This window comes from Equus asinus, chromosome 1 (genome assembly GCF_041296235.1).
Source record: "Equus asinus isolate D_3611 breed Donkey chromosome 1, EquAss-T2T_v2, whole genome shotgun sequence".
In the NCBI taxonomy this organism is placed as follows: domain Eukaryota; kingdom Metazoa; phylum Chordata; class Mammalia; order Perissodactyla; family Equidae; genus Equus; species Equus asinus.
Genome location: NC_091790.1, coordinates 136,890,060 through 136,903,881, shown reverse-complemented (window position 1 = coordinate 136,903,881; position 13,822 = coordinate 136,890,060). Strand labels below are relative to the sequence as shown.

Genomic DNA, 13,822 nt, shown 5'->3' with positions numbered 1-13,822 from the left:
AATTCTTAACGGAGAGCATGGTCCGGTGTTGGTTGGTCAGCAGCAGCTGGGAAGCAGGGAGCTATCGAACCCAGGACAGATGTCAAAGCACAGAGTGCATATTTGCATCTAAATGCTGAATTCAGAGGTTTCTTGCACAGGTTTTGTTTGTGTTATTGTACATGTGTGTGTTGTGTGTGTCTGTGTGTGTGTCTGTGTGTGTGTATGTGCTCCTTTGCAAGATTTCTCTCCCAATTGCGCAGCTTCCTTTCCTGGTCACATTTTTTTTACTGCTAACAACATCATTCCCACTTAGATCCCCCGAATAAAGGGACGCTAGAATATTCCCCTGCAGTGGGGCGGTGCTGTAGGGTTTGAATGCATGGTGAGTCACACGCAGCCCTCTGGGTCACCAGACTGGAGGTGGCAGGAAAGGGGGGGGGGGCGCCAATGGAGGTGAGAGAGAGTCTGGAAAAACAAAACCCCTGAAAGGTCTGGTGGGAGACCTGATCTGCCCCCGGACTCTGTCTTCTGTTGGGTCCCCTGAAAGCCCCCAGTCACAAGAATTAGGGGTCCCTGAAGTCCCTCTGGGATGGGGAGTGGGAGCTCAAAATAGGACAGAGACACACGCACCTTTTGCTATAGAGTAACTAATCTCTCCAGAGAAGGTATCCGAGCACAGATGGGTGCAGGTTGCAGTCCCATTCCCAAGGCATTTCTGTCAACTTGGTGCTTAGGAGAAACTCAGACTGCCCAGGAAAGTGTGCTGTGTTGCCATCTGGCTTTCTTGCTGTCCTGTTATGTTGTTGTTACCATTATTTCTTTTGCTGAGCACACAGTGTTGGTGACCTGGACGGTGCACGGCCACTTTGCAGTCCTGGGATGCGCGGGATACTGCTTTCTTAGCCCAACGCCCCTTGAAAAGAGTTAGGAAAAAAGTGTCCGCTGCTGCCTTGCTCTACCCAGCGGTGGGCTAAAAGATGTTAAGGGCTGTGCGTCTTTGAAGCCAACTTGCCCGCTTCCCAGGGCGCTCCCGCCAGCCCGGGTTGCGTCCTGCTTGGAATCGGACAGTCCCAGGCTCCTCCTGGCATCAAGGGCTTTAGGAGGAAGAAGGAGGAGTTGCAGTCTCCGACACCAAGTCTAGTACTCGAGACCTTGGTCTTCTCACGCCGTCCTCACTGCGCTCATTCACCCTGGGCTACTATGCCCATCAGCAGCCCCCTACGTGGAGGGCGCTGTTCCCCAAAATCCAGCCTCCGCCCCCTGCTCCGGACAGCTGCCCAACTCCGGATGCTTTCCCAGGGCTTGCCGGACCCCTGTAGCCCCTCTGCCTCCTAGCTCCTTTTCTTGCCTCTTCCCAGCACCCCAGCTCCTAGCCAACCGTTTTCCCACCCATCCCCGTATACTTTCACTACCTCGCCCACTACCGACTGTCTCCAGAGGCTCCCAGGTGGTGCTGTCCCCCGACTAGTGGCTGAAGGAGCCAGGGTGGCACGATCTCTGGGTGTGGGTTCTTTTGGAAACTCACCTCCCTCCGGAATTTGCATCCTCCGGGGAGAGGACAGGGCTCCCAGAAAGCAGTCTCTAGGGACGGGCTACGAATCTCGCAACCCAGACTGTCGCCCCCTACCCATCCCTCCCTACTCAACGTCTAACTCGAGTCCCTCTCTTGCTTCCCGTGTTTACGCGGCGTTTTAGTCTCCGGGACCCGTGGGGTGAGCCCCGGCCGGGACCGGAGGAAGGCAGCCCCCGCGGGCGCAGCCCCATTAGCGGGCCGGGGCTAGAGGGGCTGGAGCGGAGGCGCTCGGAGCTCTCCTGCTCGCCCCTCCCTCTCCAGAGACAGGAGCCGGCTGACGGGGGCGGGAGGGCAGGCGCTCATCAATTCCGCAGCCACCTCCTCTGCTGCCCACGGGGAGGCGGGCAGGGGTGGGGCGGGAGCGCGGGTGAATATTAAGACTCTTAAGTCGGGAGAAGTTTGCGCACAGCTCACAGCTGGGCGAGGGAAGGAAGGCGCCGGCAAGGTGAGCCTCCTGGACTTTGGGGAGGTGGAAATAAAGCATGGGGAAAGAACAGTTGCCTGTTAGCCTACAATACAAGCTGGGGCTGGGTTTAAACCATCACTTAAGGCAGAATTAAAGTGTCAGGAAATCGGGAGAGGGGCAGGAGACAGAGGGCTCAGGACTAACGCAGTTTGTTCTCATGTCAAATTAGGACGGCCAGCCCCCCAGACGCTGGGTGGGCTGTGCCGCGCGGCTGGCGGACCTTCCCGGGTTGGAGAGGTGCACACCGTCTGCACCTCACCCCGCGGCTGACAGCTCCTGCTCAGGAGATGAGCGCTGTAGCTTGAGTTCCTGAGTCTCTGGAGCCACCACTTGCGAATGTCCTTCGCTTCTACTGAGCTGTGCCCAGCCGCTAAGTGAGAGTATTCCAGGTAAGGAAGGTCTGGGAACCAGCGGGACTTAAAGCTTTGGGATGTTCCCGGGGACGGTTAACAGTTCAGGTGTGCTACGTACTTTGTTGTTTGATTGCAAAACTGCAGTTTGGCTGTGGTGTTTGTAGGGTCTGATGTAGGGTCAGCTTAGTCTCAGTCGCTTCACTTTACCCTTGATTAAGGAAAAGATAGTTGTCCGAAGAAGGTGCTACAACTTACGGGTTCATATTGAAGTCTTCTAAATTTTTGAGACTTTTACTAGGGTGTTAGTATCAATTTTCCTTCAAAAGTTTTATTCTCCAGCTTACTGGATATGAAAATTACGGGGCTGAAAGTTGTGGACTTTTTCCAGAAGATGTTTACTAACTAACAAACATAATCTCATCTATGTGATGTGTCATGGTTGTTCTGGATATTGGGAATGAGTACAGTGGTGAATGGAGTTGCTTGTTAAGTCATGTTTTACAGAGAATTATTTTCCAACAATCATTTATGCATAGCAGCCATTCTTCACACCTATTAGGAAAAATATGTTGTGTGCGTAGTTTCCAAAAGGGACTCTTTTTTTTATGATGCTCTTTCCAAGCCTGGGTGAAAGACATCAAGAAAAGCTCTGGCAAATTAGTTCTTCTTCCCAAAACATTCATTTTCCTTGAGGTCCAAGGAAATCCAATCAAATTCAAAATTCAACAATCCAAATTCGATGTTTCTCTTTATTCAGACTTCATTTTGCAAATTACCTAAGACAAGTTCTATCTGAAAGCTTGAACCTGTTAATATATAGTAACTGCAAGTCTAGAAGGCAGGGTTCTAGCTACTGATCTTCTGGAGACCCTGACGATTTCCTGGCTGTGGTTAACCTGAACCAAGTCATCTGTTCAAGACTATTTATTGAAATTGTTGGGTGATTGAGAGTGAAATGTTCAAAATAAACCAAAATGTGACGACATAGTTCCTGAAACTAATCTTTAAACAGCAGAGTGTCCAAGTTTGTGTGTCTTAAATGATAATAGAAATCAAATGTTATATACGTTAGGGCCACTTTGGCTTACCGTTAAAGACAAGGTAGCAATGCTTTTGGTGTTGTGGGATTTATAAAGTATCATCTGTAGTAGCATACTGCTAGCCTACTATGTGTTCTGGTAAACAACTCAGCTTTGAAAAGTCAAAATTGCTCGTTTTCTACACTAGCGTTGTGAGAGGAACTCATAGGTGATTAGATTTGCAAAAGGTCTTTGCAGTTGAAGTCAGTATTCTCAGTGGGCACTGATTTCTACTCAATATTTTAACTTAGCTCCAAACATCCGTCAGTCGGGATTTGTTTTGGTTCAATGCCTCTAATCTACAGTTAATTTTAGGAACTATAGCCACAAGAATAATATTGAGTCATATTGTAAAATGCTCCAAGATTGTTTACTGACCACACCAACACAATGAGTATAGTAAACATGAAATCCTTATTATAAACTTGTTCACAAGAACACATAAATAATCTTAGAGTTGCATTGTTTCATGATGCTTGGAGTTGAAGAAAATTAGCTTAATATGGCTTCTGCTTCCCATTTTCTTGTGTCTTTGGAACTCCGGATAATGAATGATGATGAATGGATAAAGATAGCATTTGTTTCAATCAGTTAAAGAAATGAAGCTAAATCTTGGAATAGCAGTGCTGTGGCTGCTCTGTTCTTGGTAAACTTCTCAGACTCTTCAAAGTTGACATGAATAAAGATATTATCTACTGTTGGTTTTTACTGCAGTAAGAATAAAATGGAAATAGGAGACGTGATATTTTCAATGATAACCCAACCAAGTGTTCTTACTCAGGCTCCAAATTAGAATCAACGGGAGAGCTTTCAAAAAATATGGATGCCCAGACCCTATCCCAAACCAATTAAATCAGAATATCTGAGGAAGAGGTCTACATTTTAATTTTTTCTTTTACGTCATTGTAATGTGCAGCCATGATTGGGAACTACTGACCAAGATGGTTCCTGTCGGATTTGGTGGAGCCCGTTAATATCGGAGAGTCTTGGTGAAAATAAATACCATATGTTCTATTCTTGGTCTAATCTTTTCTTCTTTAAAAAAAAATACAACTTGATTTCCCAATTAGAAGAAAGAGATTTTTTTTCTTTGATGGTAGATGTTTAAATCATAACAGCTTCAGGCAAAAAACATTTTTTCCCAGAAGAACAGCTATTGAGTTTGAAGCGTATCTGACCATTCAGAAAATGCTTTAGTAAATTAACTCTGGTTTTAAGAGATGTTAGAAATAATGCTTTATGAAACACAGAATTTCATCTCATTTTGTTAAGACCTGCATGATGTGTAATGTGCAAGTATGTACCCTTTGGAAAGGGGAGAAGGAGGAAAATTGTACCATTCTCCTTGGCAAACCAACTAACATATCCCAGGTGCTGATTATGTTCTAGTATTTTCACATAAATTATTTTCTTTAAAGCTCACAATAGCCTTGTGAGGTACCAGCAATTATTCTGATTTTACATATGAGGAAATTAAGGACCCATTAGGTTAATGAACTTGCTCAAAGCCACAAACCAAGTAAATTTAATATGTATTTGAACCCAGGTTTTTTTATTCTAGGTTCAATATTATAATAAAATATATATATTTATATACATAGTTCTATATATTTTTTTAATTTAAGGACAGCATTTTTTTAAAAGCAATATTGGCTAGGAACATAGATTCTGGCATGGCTCTGCTTGGGTTTCATTCCCGGCTCCATCACCTTCTAAGAAGCTGTGTTCTTTTGAGCAAGTAATCTAACCTCTCCATGCTTTAATTTCCTTTGTAAAATGAGGTTTTTCTAATGAGAATTAAATGAGTTAATATTTGTAAATTATTTTGGGTAGGTGCCTGGTGCATAGTAGGTTCTATGTAAGATTTTTTCTTAAATGTCATTTATTTAAAAAATATTCTTGATTGTTTATTGTATGCCAAGCATTGCATTAAAACTGAAGATGTATAGACACGGCATGCCCCTAGCCTCCAGGATTCTGTGTCTACTTGAAAATAACCAATACATAAATAATATTCCACCTAGGTATGAGATTTTCTTCCACTTTAATTATAATTAAAATCATTATTTTGTGTGACAACTGTGTGCTTTTCAATGTTAATATGATCTTCCAGAGGCCCATGTAATGAGTATTATGAAACCAAGTGGTAATATTTTATGTTATCACAATGGTATTAACTTGTTTTCAATTCTACTATCAAAACACAGAAAATAATATTAACATATGTTTCTGGCTTCAATTTATAAGTTCAGAAAACTGGTAATATGGAAAGGTTTCGAGACTTTAAAATTTTATTTTAGAGGGGAAGCATTGGTAGAAAATGTCATCAGACTCAATTCCTCAGTTCTTCTAAGTGCAATTTTCTTGAATTGGTTTTCCGAAAAGAGCATTGTCTGATTGGACTGTAGTGGGGTTTTTTAAGAAAAATAATTTTACAGTAGGAAGAGTGGATCAAGGAGTACAGTTAAAGGTCTCTGATATGGAGCTGGCTTGGCCAGAATATACATCATCGGAGCCGGCGATGCTCTGGCTCCATGCCACTGCCCAGTGTCGCATGATACCTCCAGGGTACCCGTGGATACCTGAGGTCTAAGATTCTGTCTTTGTTCAAATGGAAAGCCTCTCTTTATTAAAAATGGCATATGAATTGGTATTCTTTGTAAAAGAATAACATAGACACTCTAAGCCTAAGGAGCAATTTCTCAAAGAAATAAAGTACCTGGCTCTTTGAAATATTTTTTCTGATTTTGTAATCAGTATTTAACCATTCTATTTCATTAAAATTTCTGTTTGCAAATGTGTGTCTTTCTTCTCTCTTTTGAAATCTCAAGGCTACTCCCAATATTTCCCATGGATGCTGCATTTTTCTTCCTTGTAGTTTCACTGCTACCTCTCTAGTTTAAGCTTTTATTACCTTTAACAAAATAGTTAAATATGCTCCTAATAGTCTGTCACATTCAGTCTCTCTGTGCTGCATTCAGTGTTATACAACACGGTCAGATTTGTTTTCCAAGCTCCCATGTCGTCACCCTCTATTCATAATATTCCGTGATTGCGCAGGAACTAGCAGACGTAGAACCACTCTTCAGCCTGGCATTTAAGATGTTTCATGACCTAATCCCATTTTATCTTTCCTACCCAAGTCAGGTAGAAAACCACAACAGATGCCTAATTCCAGTGCTGAAGCCATAGTGACGCCACAAAAATTGACTCCAGAGTCCATCTTACTCTTTCAGCCCTATGCCCTTGCCTGTCAACCTCAGTTTGTATTCTATTGCTTCAGAATTGGGGTGTGTGGTGGGGGGAGCCCTATACATCAATGGTTCAGCTGCAGAGCTATTTTGCTTTGATTTTGGTTTCTTTCCGAAGCCATAGTCCCTATCCCCGCCTTTTATCTGTCTGGTAGTTCAGAATTTTGGCATTTCAAGTCTTACGTTCCTCCGTCCTTCAGAATATATTAATTATTCCTCCATAAGACATCCAACAAATTTCCATCCTTGTAGCTTTGCTCATATTTTAAAACAATAAATATTTACTAAATTCCTATTACAGTTCCTGGCTTCATGAGGACTGTAGTAGACAGACTAACCGACAGATAATTACACACGTGTGTGGTATGGTAAGTACTCCAATAGAGAAATGCCATGAACATTCTGGAAGCAGGGAGGGACAGCACTGAGCTGGGCATAGGGAAGCAGTCTGAGGAGGTGACCCTAAAGGGGATATGACTCAGCATTGAAATGACAAGACAGAAAGAAGCAGATAAGGAGGGGAAGAGTTGAAGCATGTTACAGGTAGGACACCAGACTGTAAAAAGCCCTGGAGGCTTGAAACAACATGGTGATTTAGGGAAGGTGTTTGGGTTGGTCCTGGTGACGTGTTCTGGGCACTAATCACAAAGAGGCTTACGTGCCTGACACACTAAAGGGTTTGCATTTTGTCATGAAGACAATGGGTCCTGGAAGGAGTTAAGGTAAGGGACTGAAATAATCAGATCTGCCATTCTGGTAGATCATTCTGGTGGAAAGATAGGAGGAATATTACATTGAAAAGGGAATGGATACAAATTAACAGGAAGCCCGGAGCCTTATTGCAGTAACAGAGGGGAGAAACAATTAGGAAGAAAAACAGGAGAGTTTTGTAGGAGTAGCTGGTGAATGATAGAAACTTGAGGTGGGATGAATGAGGGAAATGGCCGATTGTGTGATGAAGTCTAAGTTCTTTCACAGATAATAGCAGAGAAGGATGTCATTCACACAGTCAGAACAAGTAATATTTTGGGGAAGGAAGATGAATTTTATTTGGAACATGATGCATATGGCGAGGTCCAGTAGAAGTAGACACAGAAATTTGTGTCTTAAGAGAGAATTCTGTACTAGAGATATAGATTTGGGAGACAGAAGGGTATCTATTTCAGCTGATGATGTAGGAATGGAGGATATCACCTACAGAGAAGTAAAAGAAGGAAAGAAGAAAATAAAGGCAGAAAATTTAAAAAAGAAAGAAAGAAAGAAAGAAAAACATCTAAGATAGACCTTTGAACCTTGGGGAGCACCAATTTTTTTTAAAGAGACAAATGGAAAACAAGCCTACGAAAAACACAGAGATGAAAGGAAAAAGCACAAGAAGAAGGGATTTTATGGAAACCAGGGAGAAGAAAGTGGGCACCTAAGCAGGATGTTGCAAGTAAATCAAGTAGGATAAGGACTGAGAGATTGCAGGTGGATTTAACTAAGCACAATTTCCATAGTGGGTTGGGTGTGGGTTGACAAATAAATAGGAAGTAAGGAGGGGCCAGCCCAGTGGCACATTGGTTAAGTTTACACATTCCGCTTTGGCGGCCCCAGGGTTTGCAGGTTTGGATCCCAGGTGCGGATCTGCTCACCGCTTGTCAAGTCATATAGAGTAGAGGAAGATGGGCACAGATGTTAACTCAGGGCTAGTCTTCCTCAGCAAAAAAGAGGAGGATTGGCAGCAAATGTTAGCCCAGGGCTAATCTTCCTCAAAATAAAAAAAGAGAAGATAGGAAATGAGGAAAGGGAGACACTGAGTATACATAACAACTTCAATCAGTTTGGCCATGCACTGCTTACTTTATGTCCCCTTTTTGAAATCTTTGTTGTAAATTCCGTCAAGTCAATTCCAATTCCTAGCTACAGCAAAGTAGAACCCGGCTGGTATTTTTGCGGCATCCTCAGAAGTTGGCGGCCAGGTCTTTCTTCCTAGTCTGTTTTAGTCTGGAAGCTCTGTTGAACACTGTCCATCATGGGAAACCCTGCTGGTATTTGAAATACCAGTGGCATGGCTTTCAGCATCGCATCACCACTGCAGCCGCTGAAGTAGGACAACTGAGAAACAGGTGGTATGGTTCCCTGACCAGGAAACGAACCCGGGCAGCGGCAGTGAGAGCTCCAAATCTTAACTACTAGACTACCAAGGCTGGCTTTTGAAATCTTACTGTCCCCTAAAGTTTAACTTAAATGCTGCTTCCTTTTTTTAGCCTTACGTGGATGGTCAATGACACCTGCCCGGTAAGCAAGATGTAATATCACATCCTGATATCTCTTTCCTTAGAGTTTCCCGAGGTACCATGTGTGCATACATGTGTGTATATTCCTCCACTGTGTCATTCATTCGTTGACATAAACTCTCTTGATCTCTTTATTATAATAGTGTATTGGGGAAAAAAAATATCGGTTTTATAAACCCCTACCCTCAAGGATTACAATCTAGAAATCCCAGCATTTCAGCATACAAATATTTCTCAGAATGTTTGTGCACTCAAAAATTCCACAGATGACTTTTTCAGGGAAATATACCAATGTGGAATCACAAATTATACCATTTTATGCTTGTGTTATGGCTGTTTATTCTCCCTTTTCTGTTAATTTTTTTTATTTCCCTACTAGATTAAAAAAGACGGAGTCACCCTTTTATCTTGTATCCAGCACACACAGGAGACATTCTCTTCTCTTAGTGAAATGAGTTAAACTTACCTAAATGTGGCCATAAATATGGTGCTTTTTTTTCCTAAAATGATTTTTCTCATATTGAGGCTTAAAATTTTCTTCTTTTAAGTATCAACTAGCTATTGCCCCAGAGATTTCAGCCTCTTCTCTCTGGTACTTCCTCCAAATCAATAATCCATTCACATTTCTTACCTTGGCACTCTTATTTCCGGCTTAAGTCACTGTTGACTTGAGAAGCCACCTCTGTTTTCTTCATTGAGCATTTGAAGCATAACTTACATACTCAGAACACAGCATTCAGTTTGAACAGAACTGGTTTCCATCAGCCTCTTTACCTTTTCTTAATCATAAAGTATATACCTATTCCTACCCCTGCCTCTTGCACTAAGTTGGAACTACATAGGTGGTATTTATACCTCTGTAGACAAAAAAAAAGAAAAAAAAATGGGACTTTCCTTTTCATATTCCCAATATGAACTGGAGCCCTGGAAGCAATTAATCCTAAATTATTTGAATAACTGATCATCAGTAAGTTAATATCTCCTAGACTTTAGGAATATAACTAAAATAATAACAAAAACAGCTACAATTCATTGAACCCCTATTGTCTGCTGGATACAGTGATGCTCAGTCACTTATCATGACAGTCCTGTGAGATATTATCAGGCCCATTCTGTAGGTGAAGAAACAGAGACACAGAAGGCTTACATGACATGCCAAGGTTCACATATCTCAGAAGCTGCAGAGCTAGAACTCAAACCTAAGTTTGCCTGATGCCAAAAGACTATGCTCATTCCACTACTGCAGTCAAGTGACACTTTGATGGTGACTTAAAGATCTTTTTGTTGTAATTGATATTTATTAACCATCTTGAATGATCAGAGCCTTTAATAACAGATGGAATTAGGAACCCCTCTCCGTGGACTTTTAAGTCAATCTCTCTGGAGGCTTTAAGCTCAGCTTTTCAACCCAGTGGGGCTACAGGAGCCATGACTATCCTGATGGACAGAGCCCAGTCTTTTGGAACAACCCAAAATGGTCCAGGCTCATGACATGTGGCCAGTGGACATTTTAGGTCGCCACGTATTTAAGCAGGAGCTTTCTGCACAGCAGTGAAAATGTGAAATGTGAAATAGTTCTTCTGGGAATTTAGACTTTCATGTCTGACCCAAATCTATTTCCATTAAGTAGACACTAAATGAATTTATTGTAAATAAATATGAATTTGGTGTCAGCCAAATATGAAAGCTATATTTATCCTTTCCTGGAGCCCAAAAGTAGCATCACTTGTCCCAGGACTATACTAGGAAAAAAATATCTCCTTGATAATAACAATTTTTAAAGGAAAGTTTTGCCATTTGAGGAAATTTCCTCTCTGGCGGGCTGTTCATAAAGTCAACCCGGACAACAGGGGAAAAGGAAAGGCAAATTGCACTGCTGCCAAATTTAAATTTCAAATTGACTTGACTCACCCATTAATTAACCCAAACTTTGGCATAATTATTTGTTGCTGACCTTAAGTCTGACACAGAATTCTTGCAAGCATTAGGGTGTGTTGTAGAAAATGTTGGTGTTTACCAACATTGAGATGGGCTCTCTTTAGCCCAAGATTCAAAGAAGTTCGTGGCACAGAGAACACATAATGCAAATTGCTTCAGCACCTCCATCCCTGGCCTACAACAGGGCTAAAAGGTCAGGACGATATTAGAACACTTTTTCATTCCCAGCATCATATAGACTGCAAAGATGGCATTAAGGCAGAAGCCCAGTAAAGTGGTGAACAATCATTGTTGCTTGAGGGCTAATTCAGGAAAAGCAAGAATTTACTGGGTTGTTTTTTTTTTCCTATTCACAATGAAAATAATTTCACTGCATCCAATGAGAAAAATGTATATTCTTGCAAATTAGATATTTTTTAGTGAATAGAAGGTCAATGCGAAACATGGCATTTCTTCTTAGCTACTAAAATATTAATAATTTGGGCAAATTTAGGGAGTAGCAACTTGGAGTCAGAAAATACCAAAACTGGGAGTTGTAATCTTGTTGAGCTGCATTTTAATTTGTTGAAGAGGATTCCTAGTATTCGAGGTGATGCCATACATTTTCTTGGAAACTAATATTTTACCCTTATTATTGACCAGGAGTGTAATGTTTTCATTAAAGAGGAGACTGAGTCAGAGATGGCATATTTCCCCATCAGTAGGTGACAGTGCTGCCATGAGCACTCCAGCCTTCTGACTCCTAGTCCAGTGCTGTCCCTGAAGAGTCTACAAAGTTTCAGGGAGTCATGAGCATTTGCAGAAAAATATTTGCATGACTGTACTTATAGATGACCACAAGGAGAGTAAACACATAAATAAGGCTGGCCCTAGACTACATTGCATAAGAGGTGGAGCCTGACTCTGGTGTCCCCTCTCTTCTCTTTGTTTCTCAACATCTACTGCTTGCAGTGTTCCCATTTATTCCAGAAGCCTGCTTTCTTAGGGAAAAGCCCCGTTGCTTGAGTCTTTCCACAATCTCCCCCTCAACTCCCTTTTGCCTGCCCAAATTAATTGCTTTTCTTTTACCCTATTCCTATAAACCATGCTGTCTGCAGATAATGTAGTAATGGCATAAACCTTTATTTCCTTCAGGAAAAAAATATTTGCATTAACAGTGATCAGGAGATGATCCTTGAGCCTGACATTTCCTGATGTGTTATTTGATCAAATCAGTTTGGATCTTTATTCTCAAACTTGAAGCTTTCTACTACACATAAGCGTATTAAAAGTTATGAGAAGTCCACTTCAGTGCATGTCCACCACTTGTACTGCAGCCCACCCGCTGCCACGTCTCCGCGGACCACTCCAACGGCCTCCTGCTGGCCTGCTCACCAGCCCTTGCACCCATCCCCTGCACGTTCTCTGCTCAGCACCCAAGTGAATTCCTAAAGTGTAAATCAGATCAGGTTTCCTCTCTGTTTACAACCGTTTAATGGCCTCCAACCACACCTGAACCCATGCTCACACCCTCCTCACCATGGCCTCAAGCTCCTCTGTGATCTGGCTGTCGCAGCCTGGGGCTCCAACCTCATCTCCCCAGACTACTCACTCCACCACACTGATCTTGATCCATTCACCAGAACACACCACATTCTTTGCTCGTCTCTCTGTCTGGGATGCTCTTTAACTCACTTTCACATGTCTAGCTTTTTCTCTTACTTCAGGCTTTAGCTTAAATGTCGCTACCTCTAATGTGTTGTCCTGTCAATCTCTATCTCAGCTCCTTGTTTATTTCCTTCATAATACTTAATACAATGTAGTCATCTTACCTTTTTGAGTCCGTTTCTTTTATGTTCTATCACTTGCATTAGAATACAAATTCTATGAGGTCCGTTTTGTGGACTCTTTAAATTTCCAGCACTCAGTAAATACCTGTTTAATGAATGAAGGAAGATATCCATCTAATCTTGTCCTATCACAGCATTTCTCAATTTCTGTGACCATAAGACCCTTTTGTGGGGCACCAACTCTTAATATCCTGCTGAAAATCTTTGGGAAATCTGCCTTTTCTGAAAGAAAGTTAAGATAATAATGGGGGTTTTAAGTGCTGAAACAAGTGTGGCTTAGGGCAGGCGGGCCTTTTTGGTAATTTGCAAATCTCCCCGTAGATGTGGTGACTCACAGTGGGATTGACCGTCTGGTTTCGTGTTTATGAGTCTGAATGGGCCCAGTACCTGCTGAGGTAAAACGGTACCCAAGTCTTTAAGGGCAAATTTTAATCTATATCACTCTTGGAGGTTATGGAGGTTTTTTAAATCTAATGACTTTTATAAGTTATCATAACGACATCTACTGTGCATGGCCTCTGTTGAATCTGCAGTTTTTACCAACCACAGTTGTCACGTAGCTGCCTTATTGCCTATACATAAAGGTAGGAATTTCTAAGTAAAATGCTAAAAAACTTTGCACAAATTATTAGGTTCAAATGGGATTTTTTATAAGTATCGCAAGTTGCAACATGCAAAACCAGCTGAAGTCAGAAGGGCACTCCATCAATCATTATAACTAACTTGTACATGGTAGAGTCGTAGAAATTAAGTGATGATGTTGGAACTGACCAGATCATAATCGAAACAGAGCCAAATGTGAAACTTGGATCAATATCCAATTCCCAGGAAAGTGTAATTTCCAGTTTTTAAGAAAAGCATGTTTTAAAATTTTCAAGGAAAATTAGACGTAAAATAAATTAATAAATTTATTGAAAATTTCAAAAATGATAATAATAATGACAATAGTAGCTAATGCTTACATAGCACCTACTATGAGCTGGTAAAATTCTGAACATTTTGTAGATATTAATATACTTAATCTTCACAGCAACCCTCTCAGGTAGGTGCTATTATCCCCTTTACACAATGA

General features: G+C 41.7%; 1 protein-coding gene across 1 annotated transcript in view; it reads left to right on the top strand.

The window, feature by feature from the left end:
- Positions 1–1,876: 1,876 nt before the first annotated feature.
- The window catches only part of CALCR (calcitonin receptor), a 144,357-nt gene continuing 132,411 nt past the window's right edge, over positions 1,877–13,822 (top strand). The window contains exons 1-2 of the mRNA XM_070508488.1: positions 1,877–2,000; positions 2,191–2,410. The gene's annotated coding sequence lies outside the window, so the exon portion shown is untranslated. The remainder of the gene's footprint in view (positions 2,001–2,190; positions 2,411–13,822) is intronic.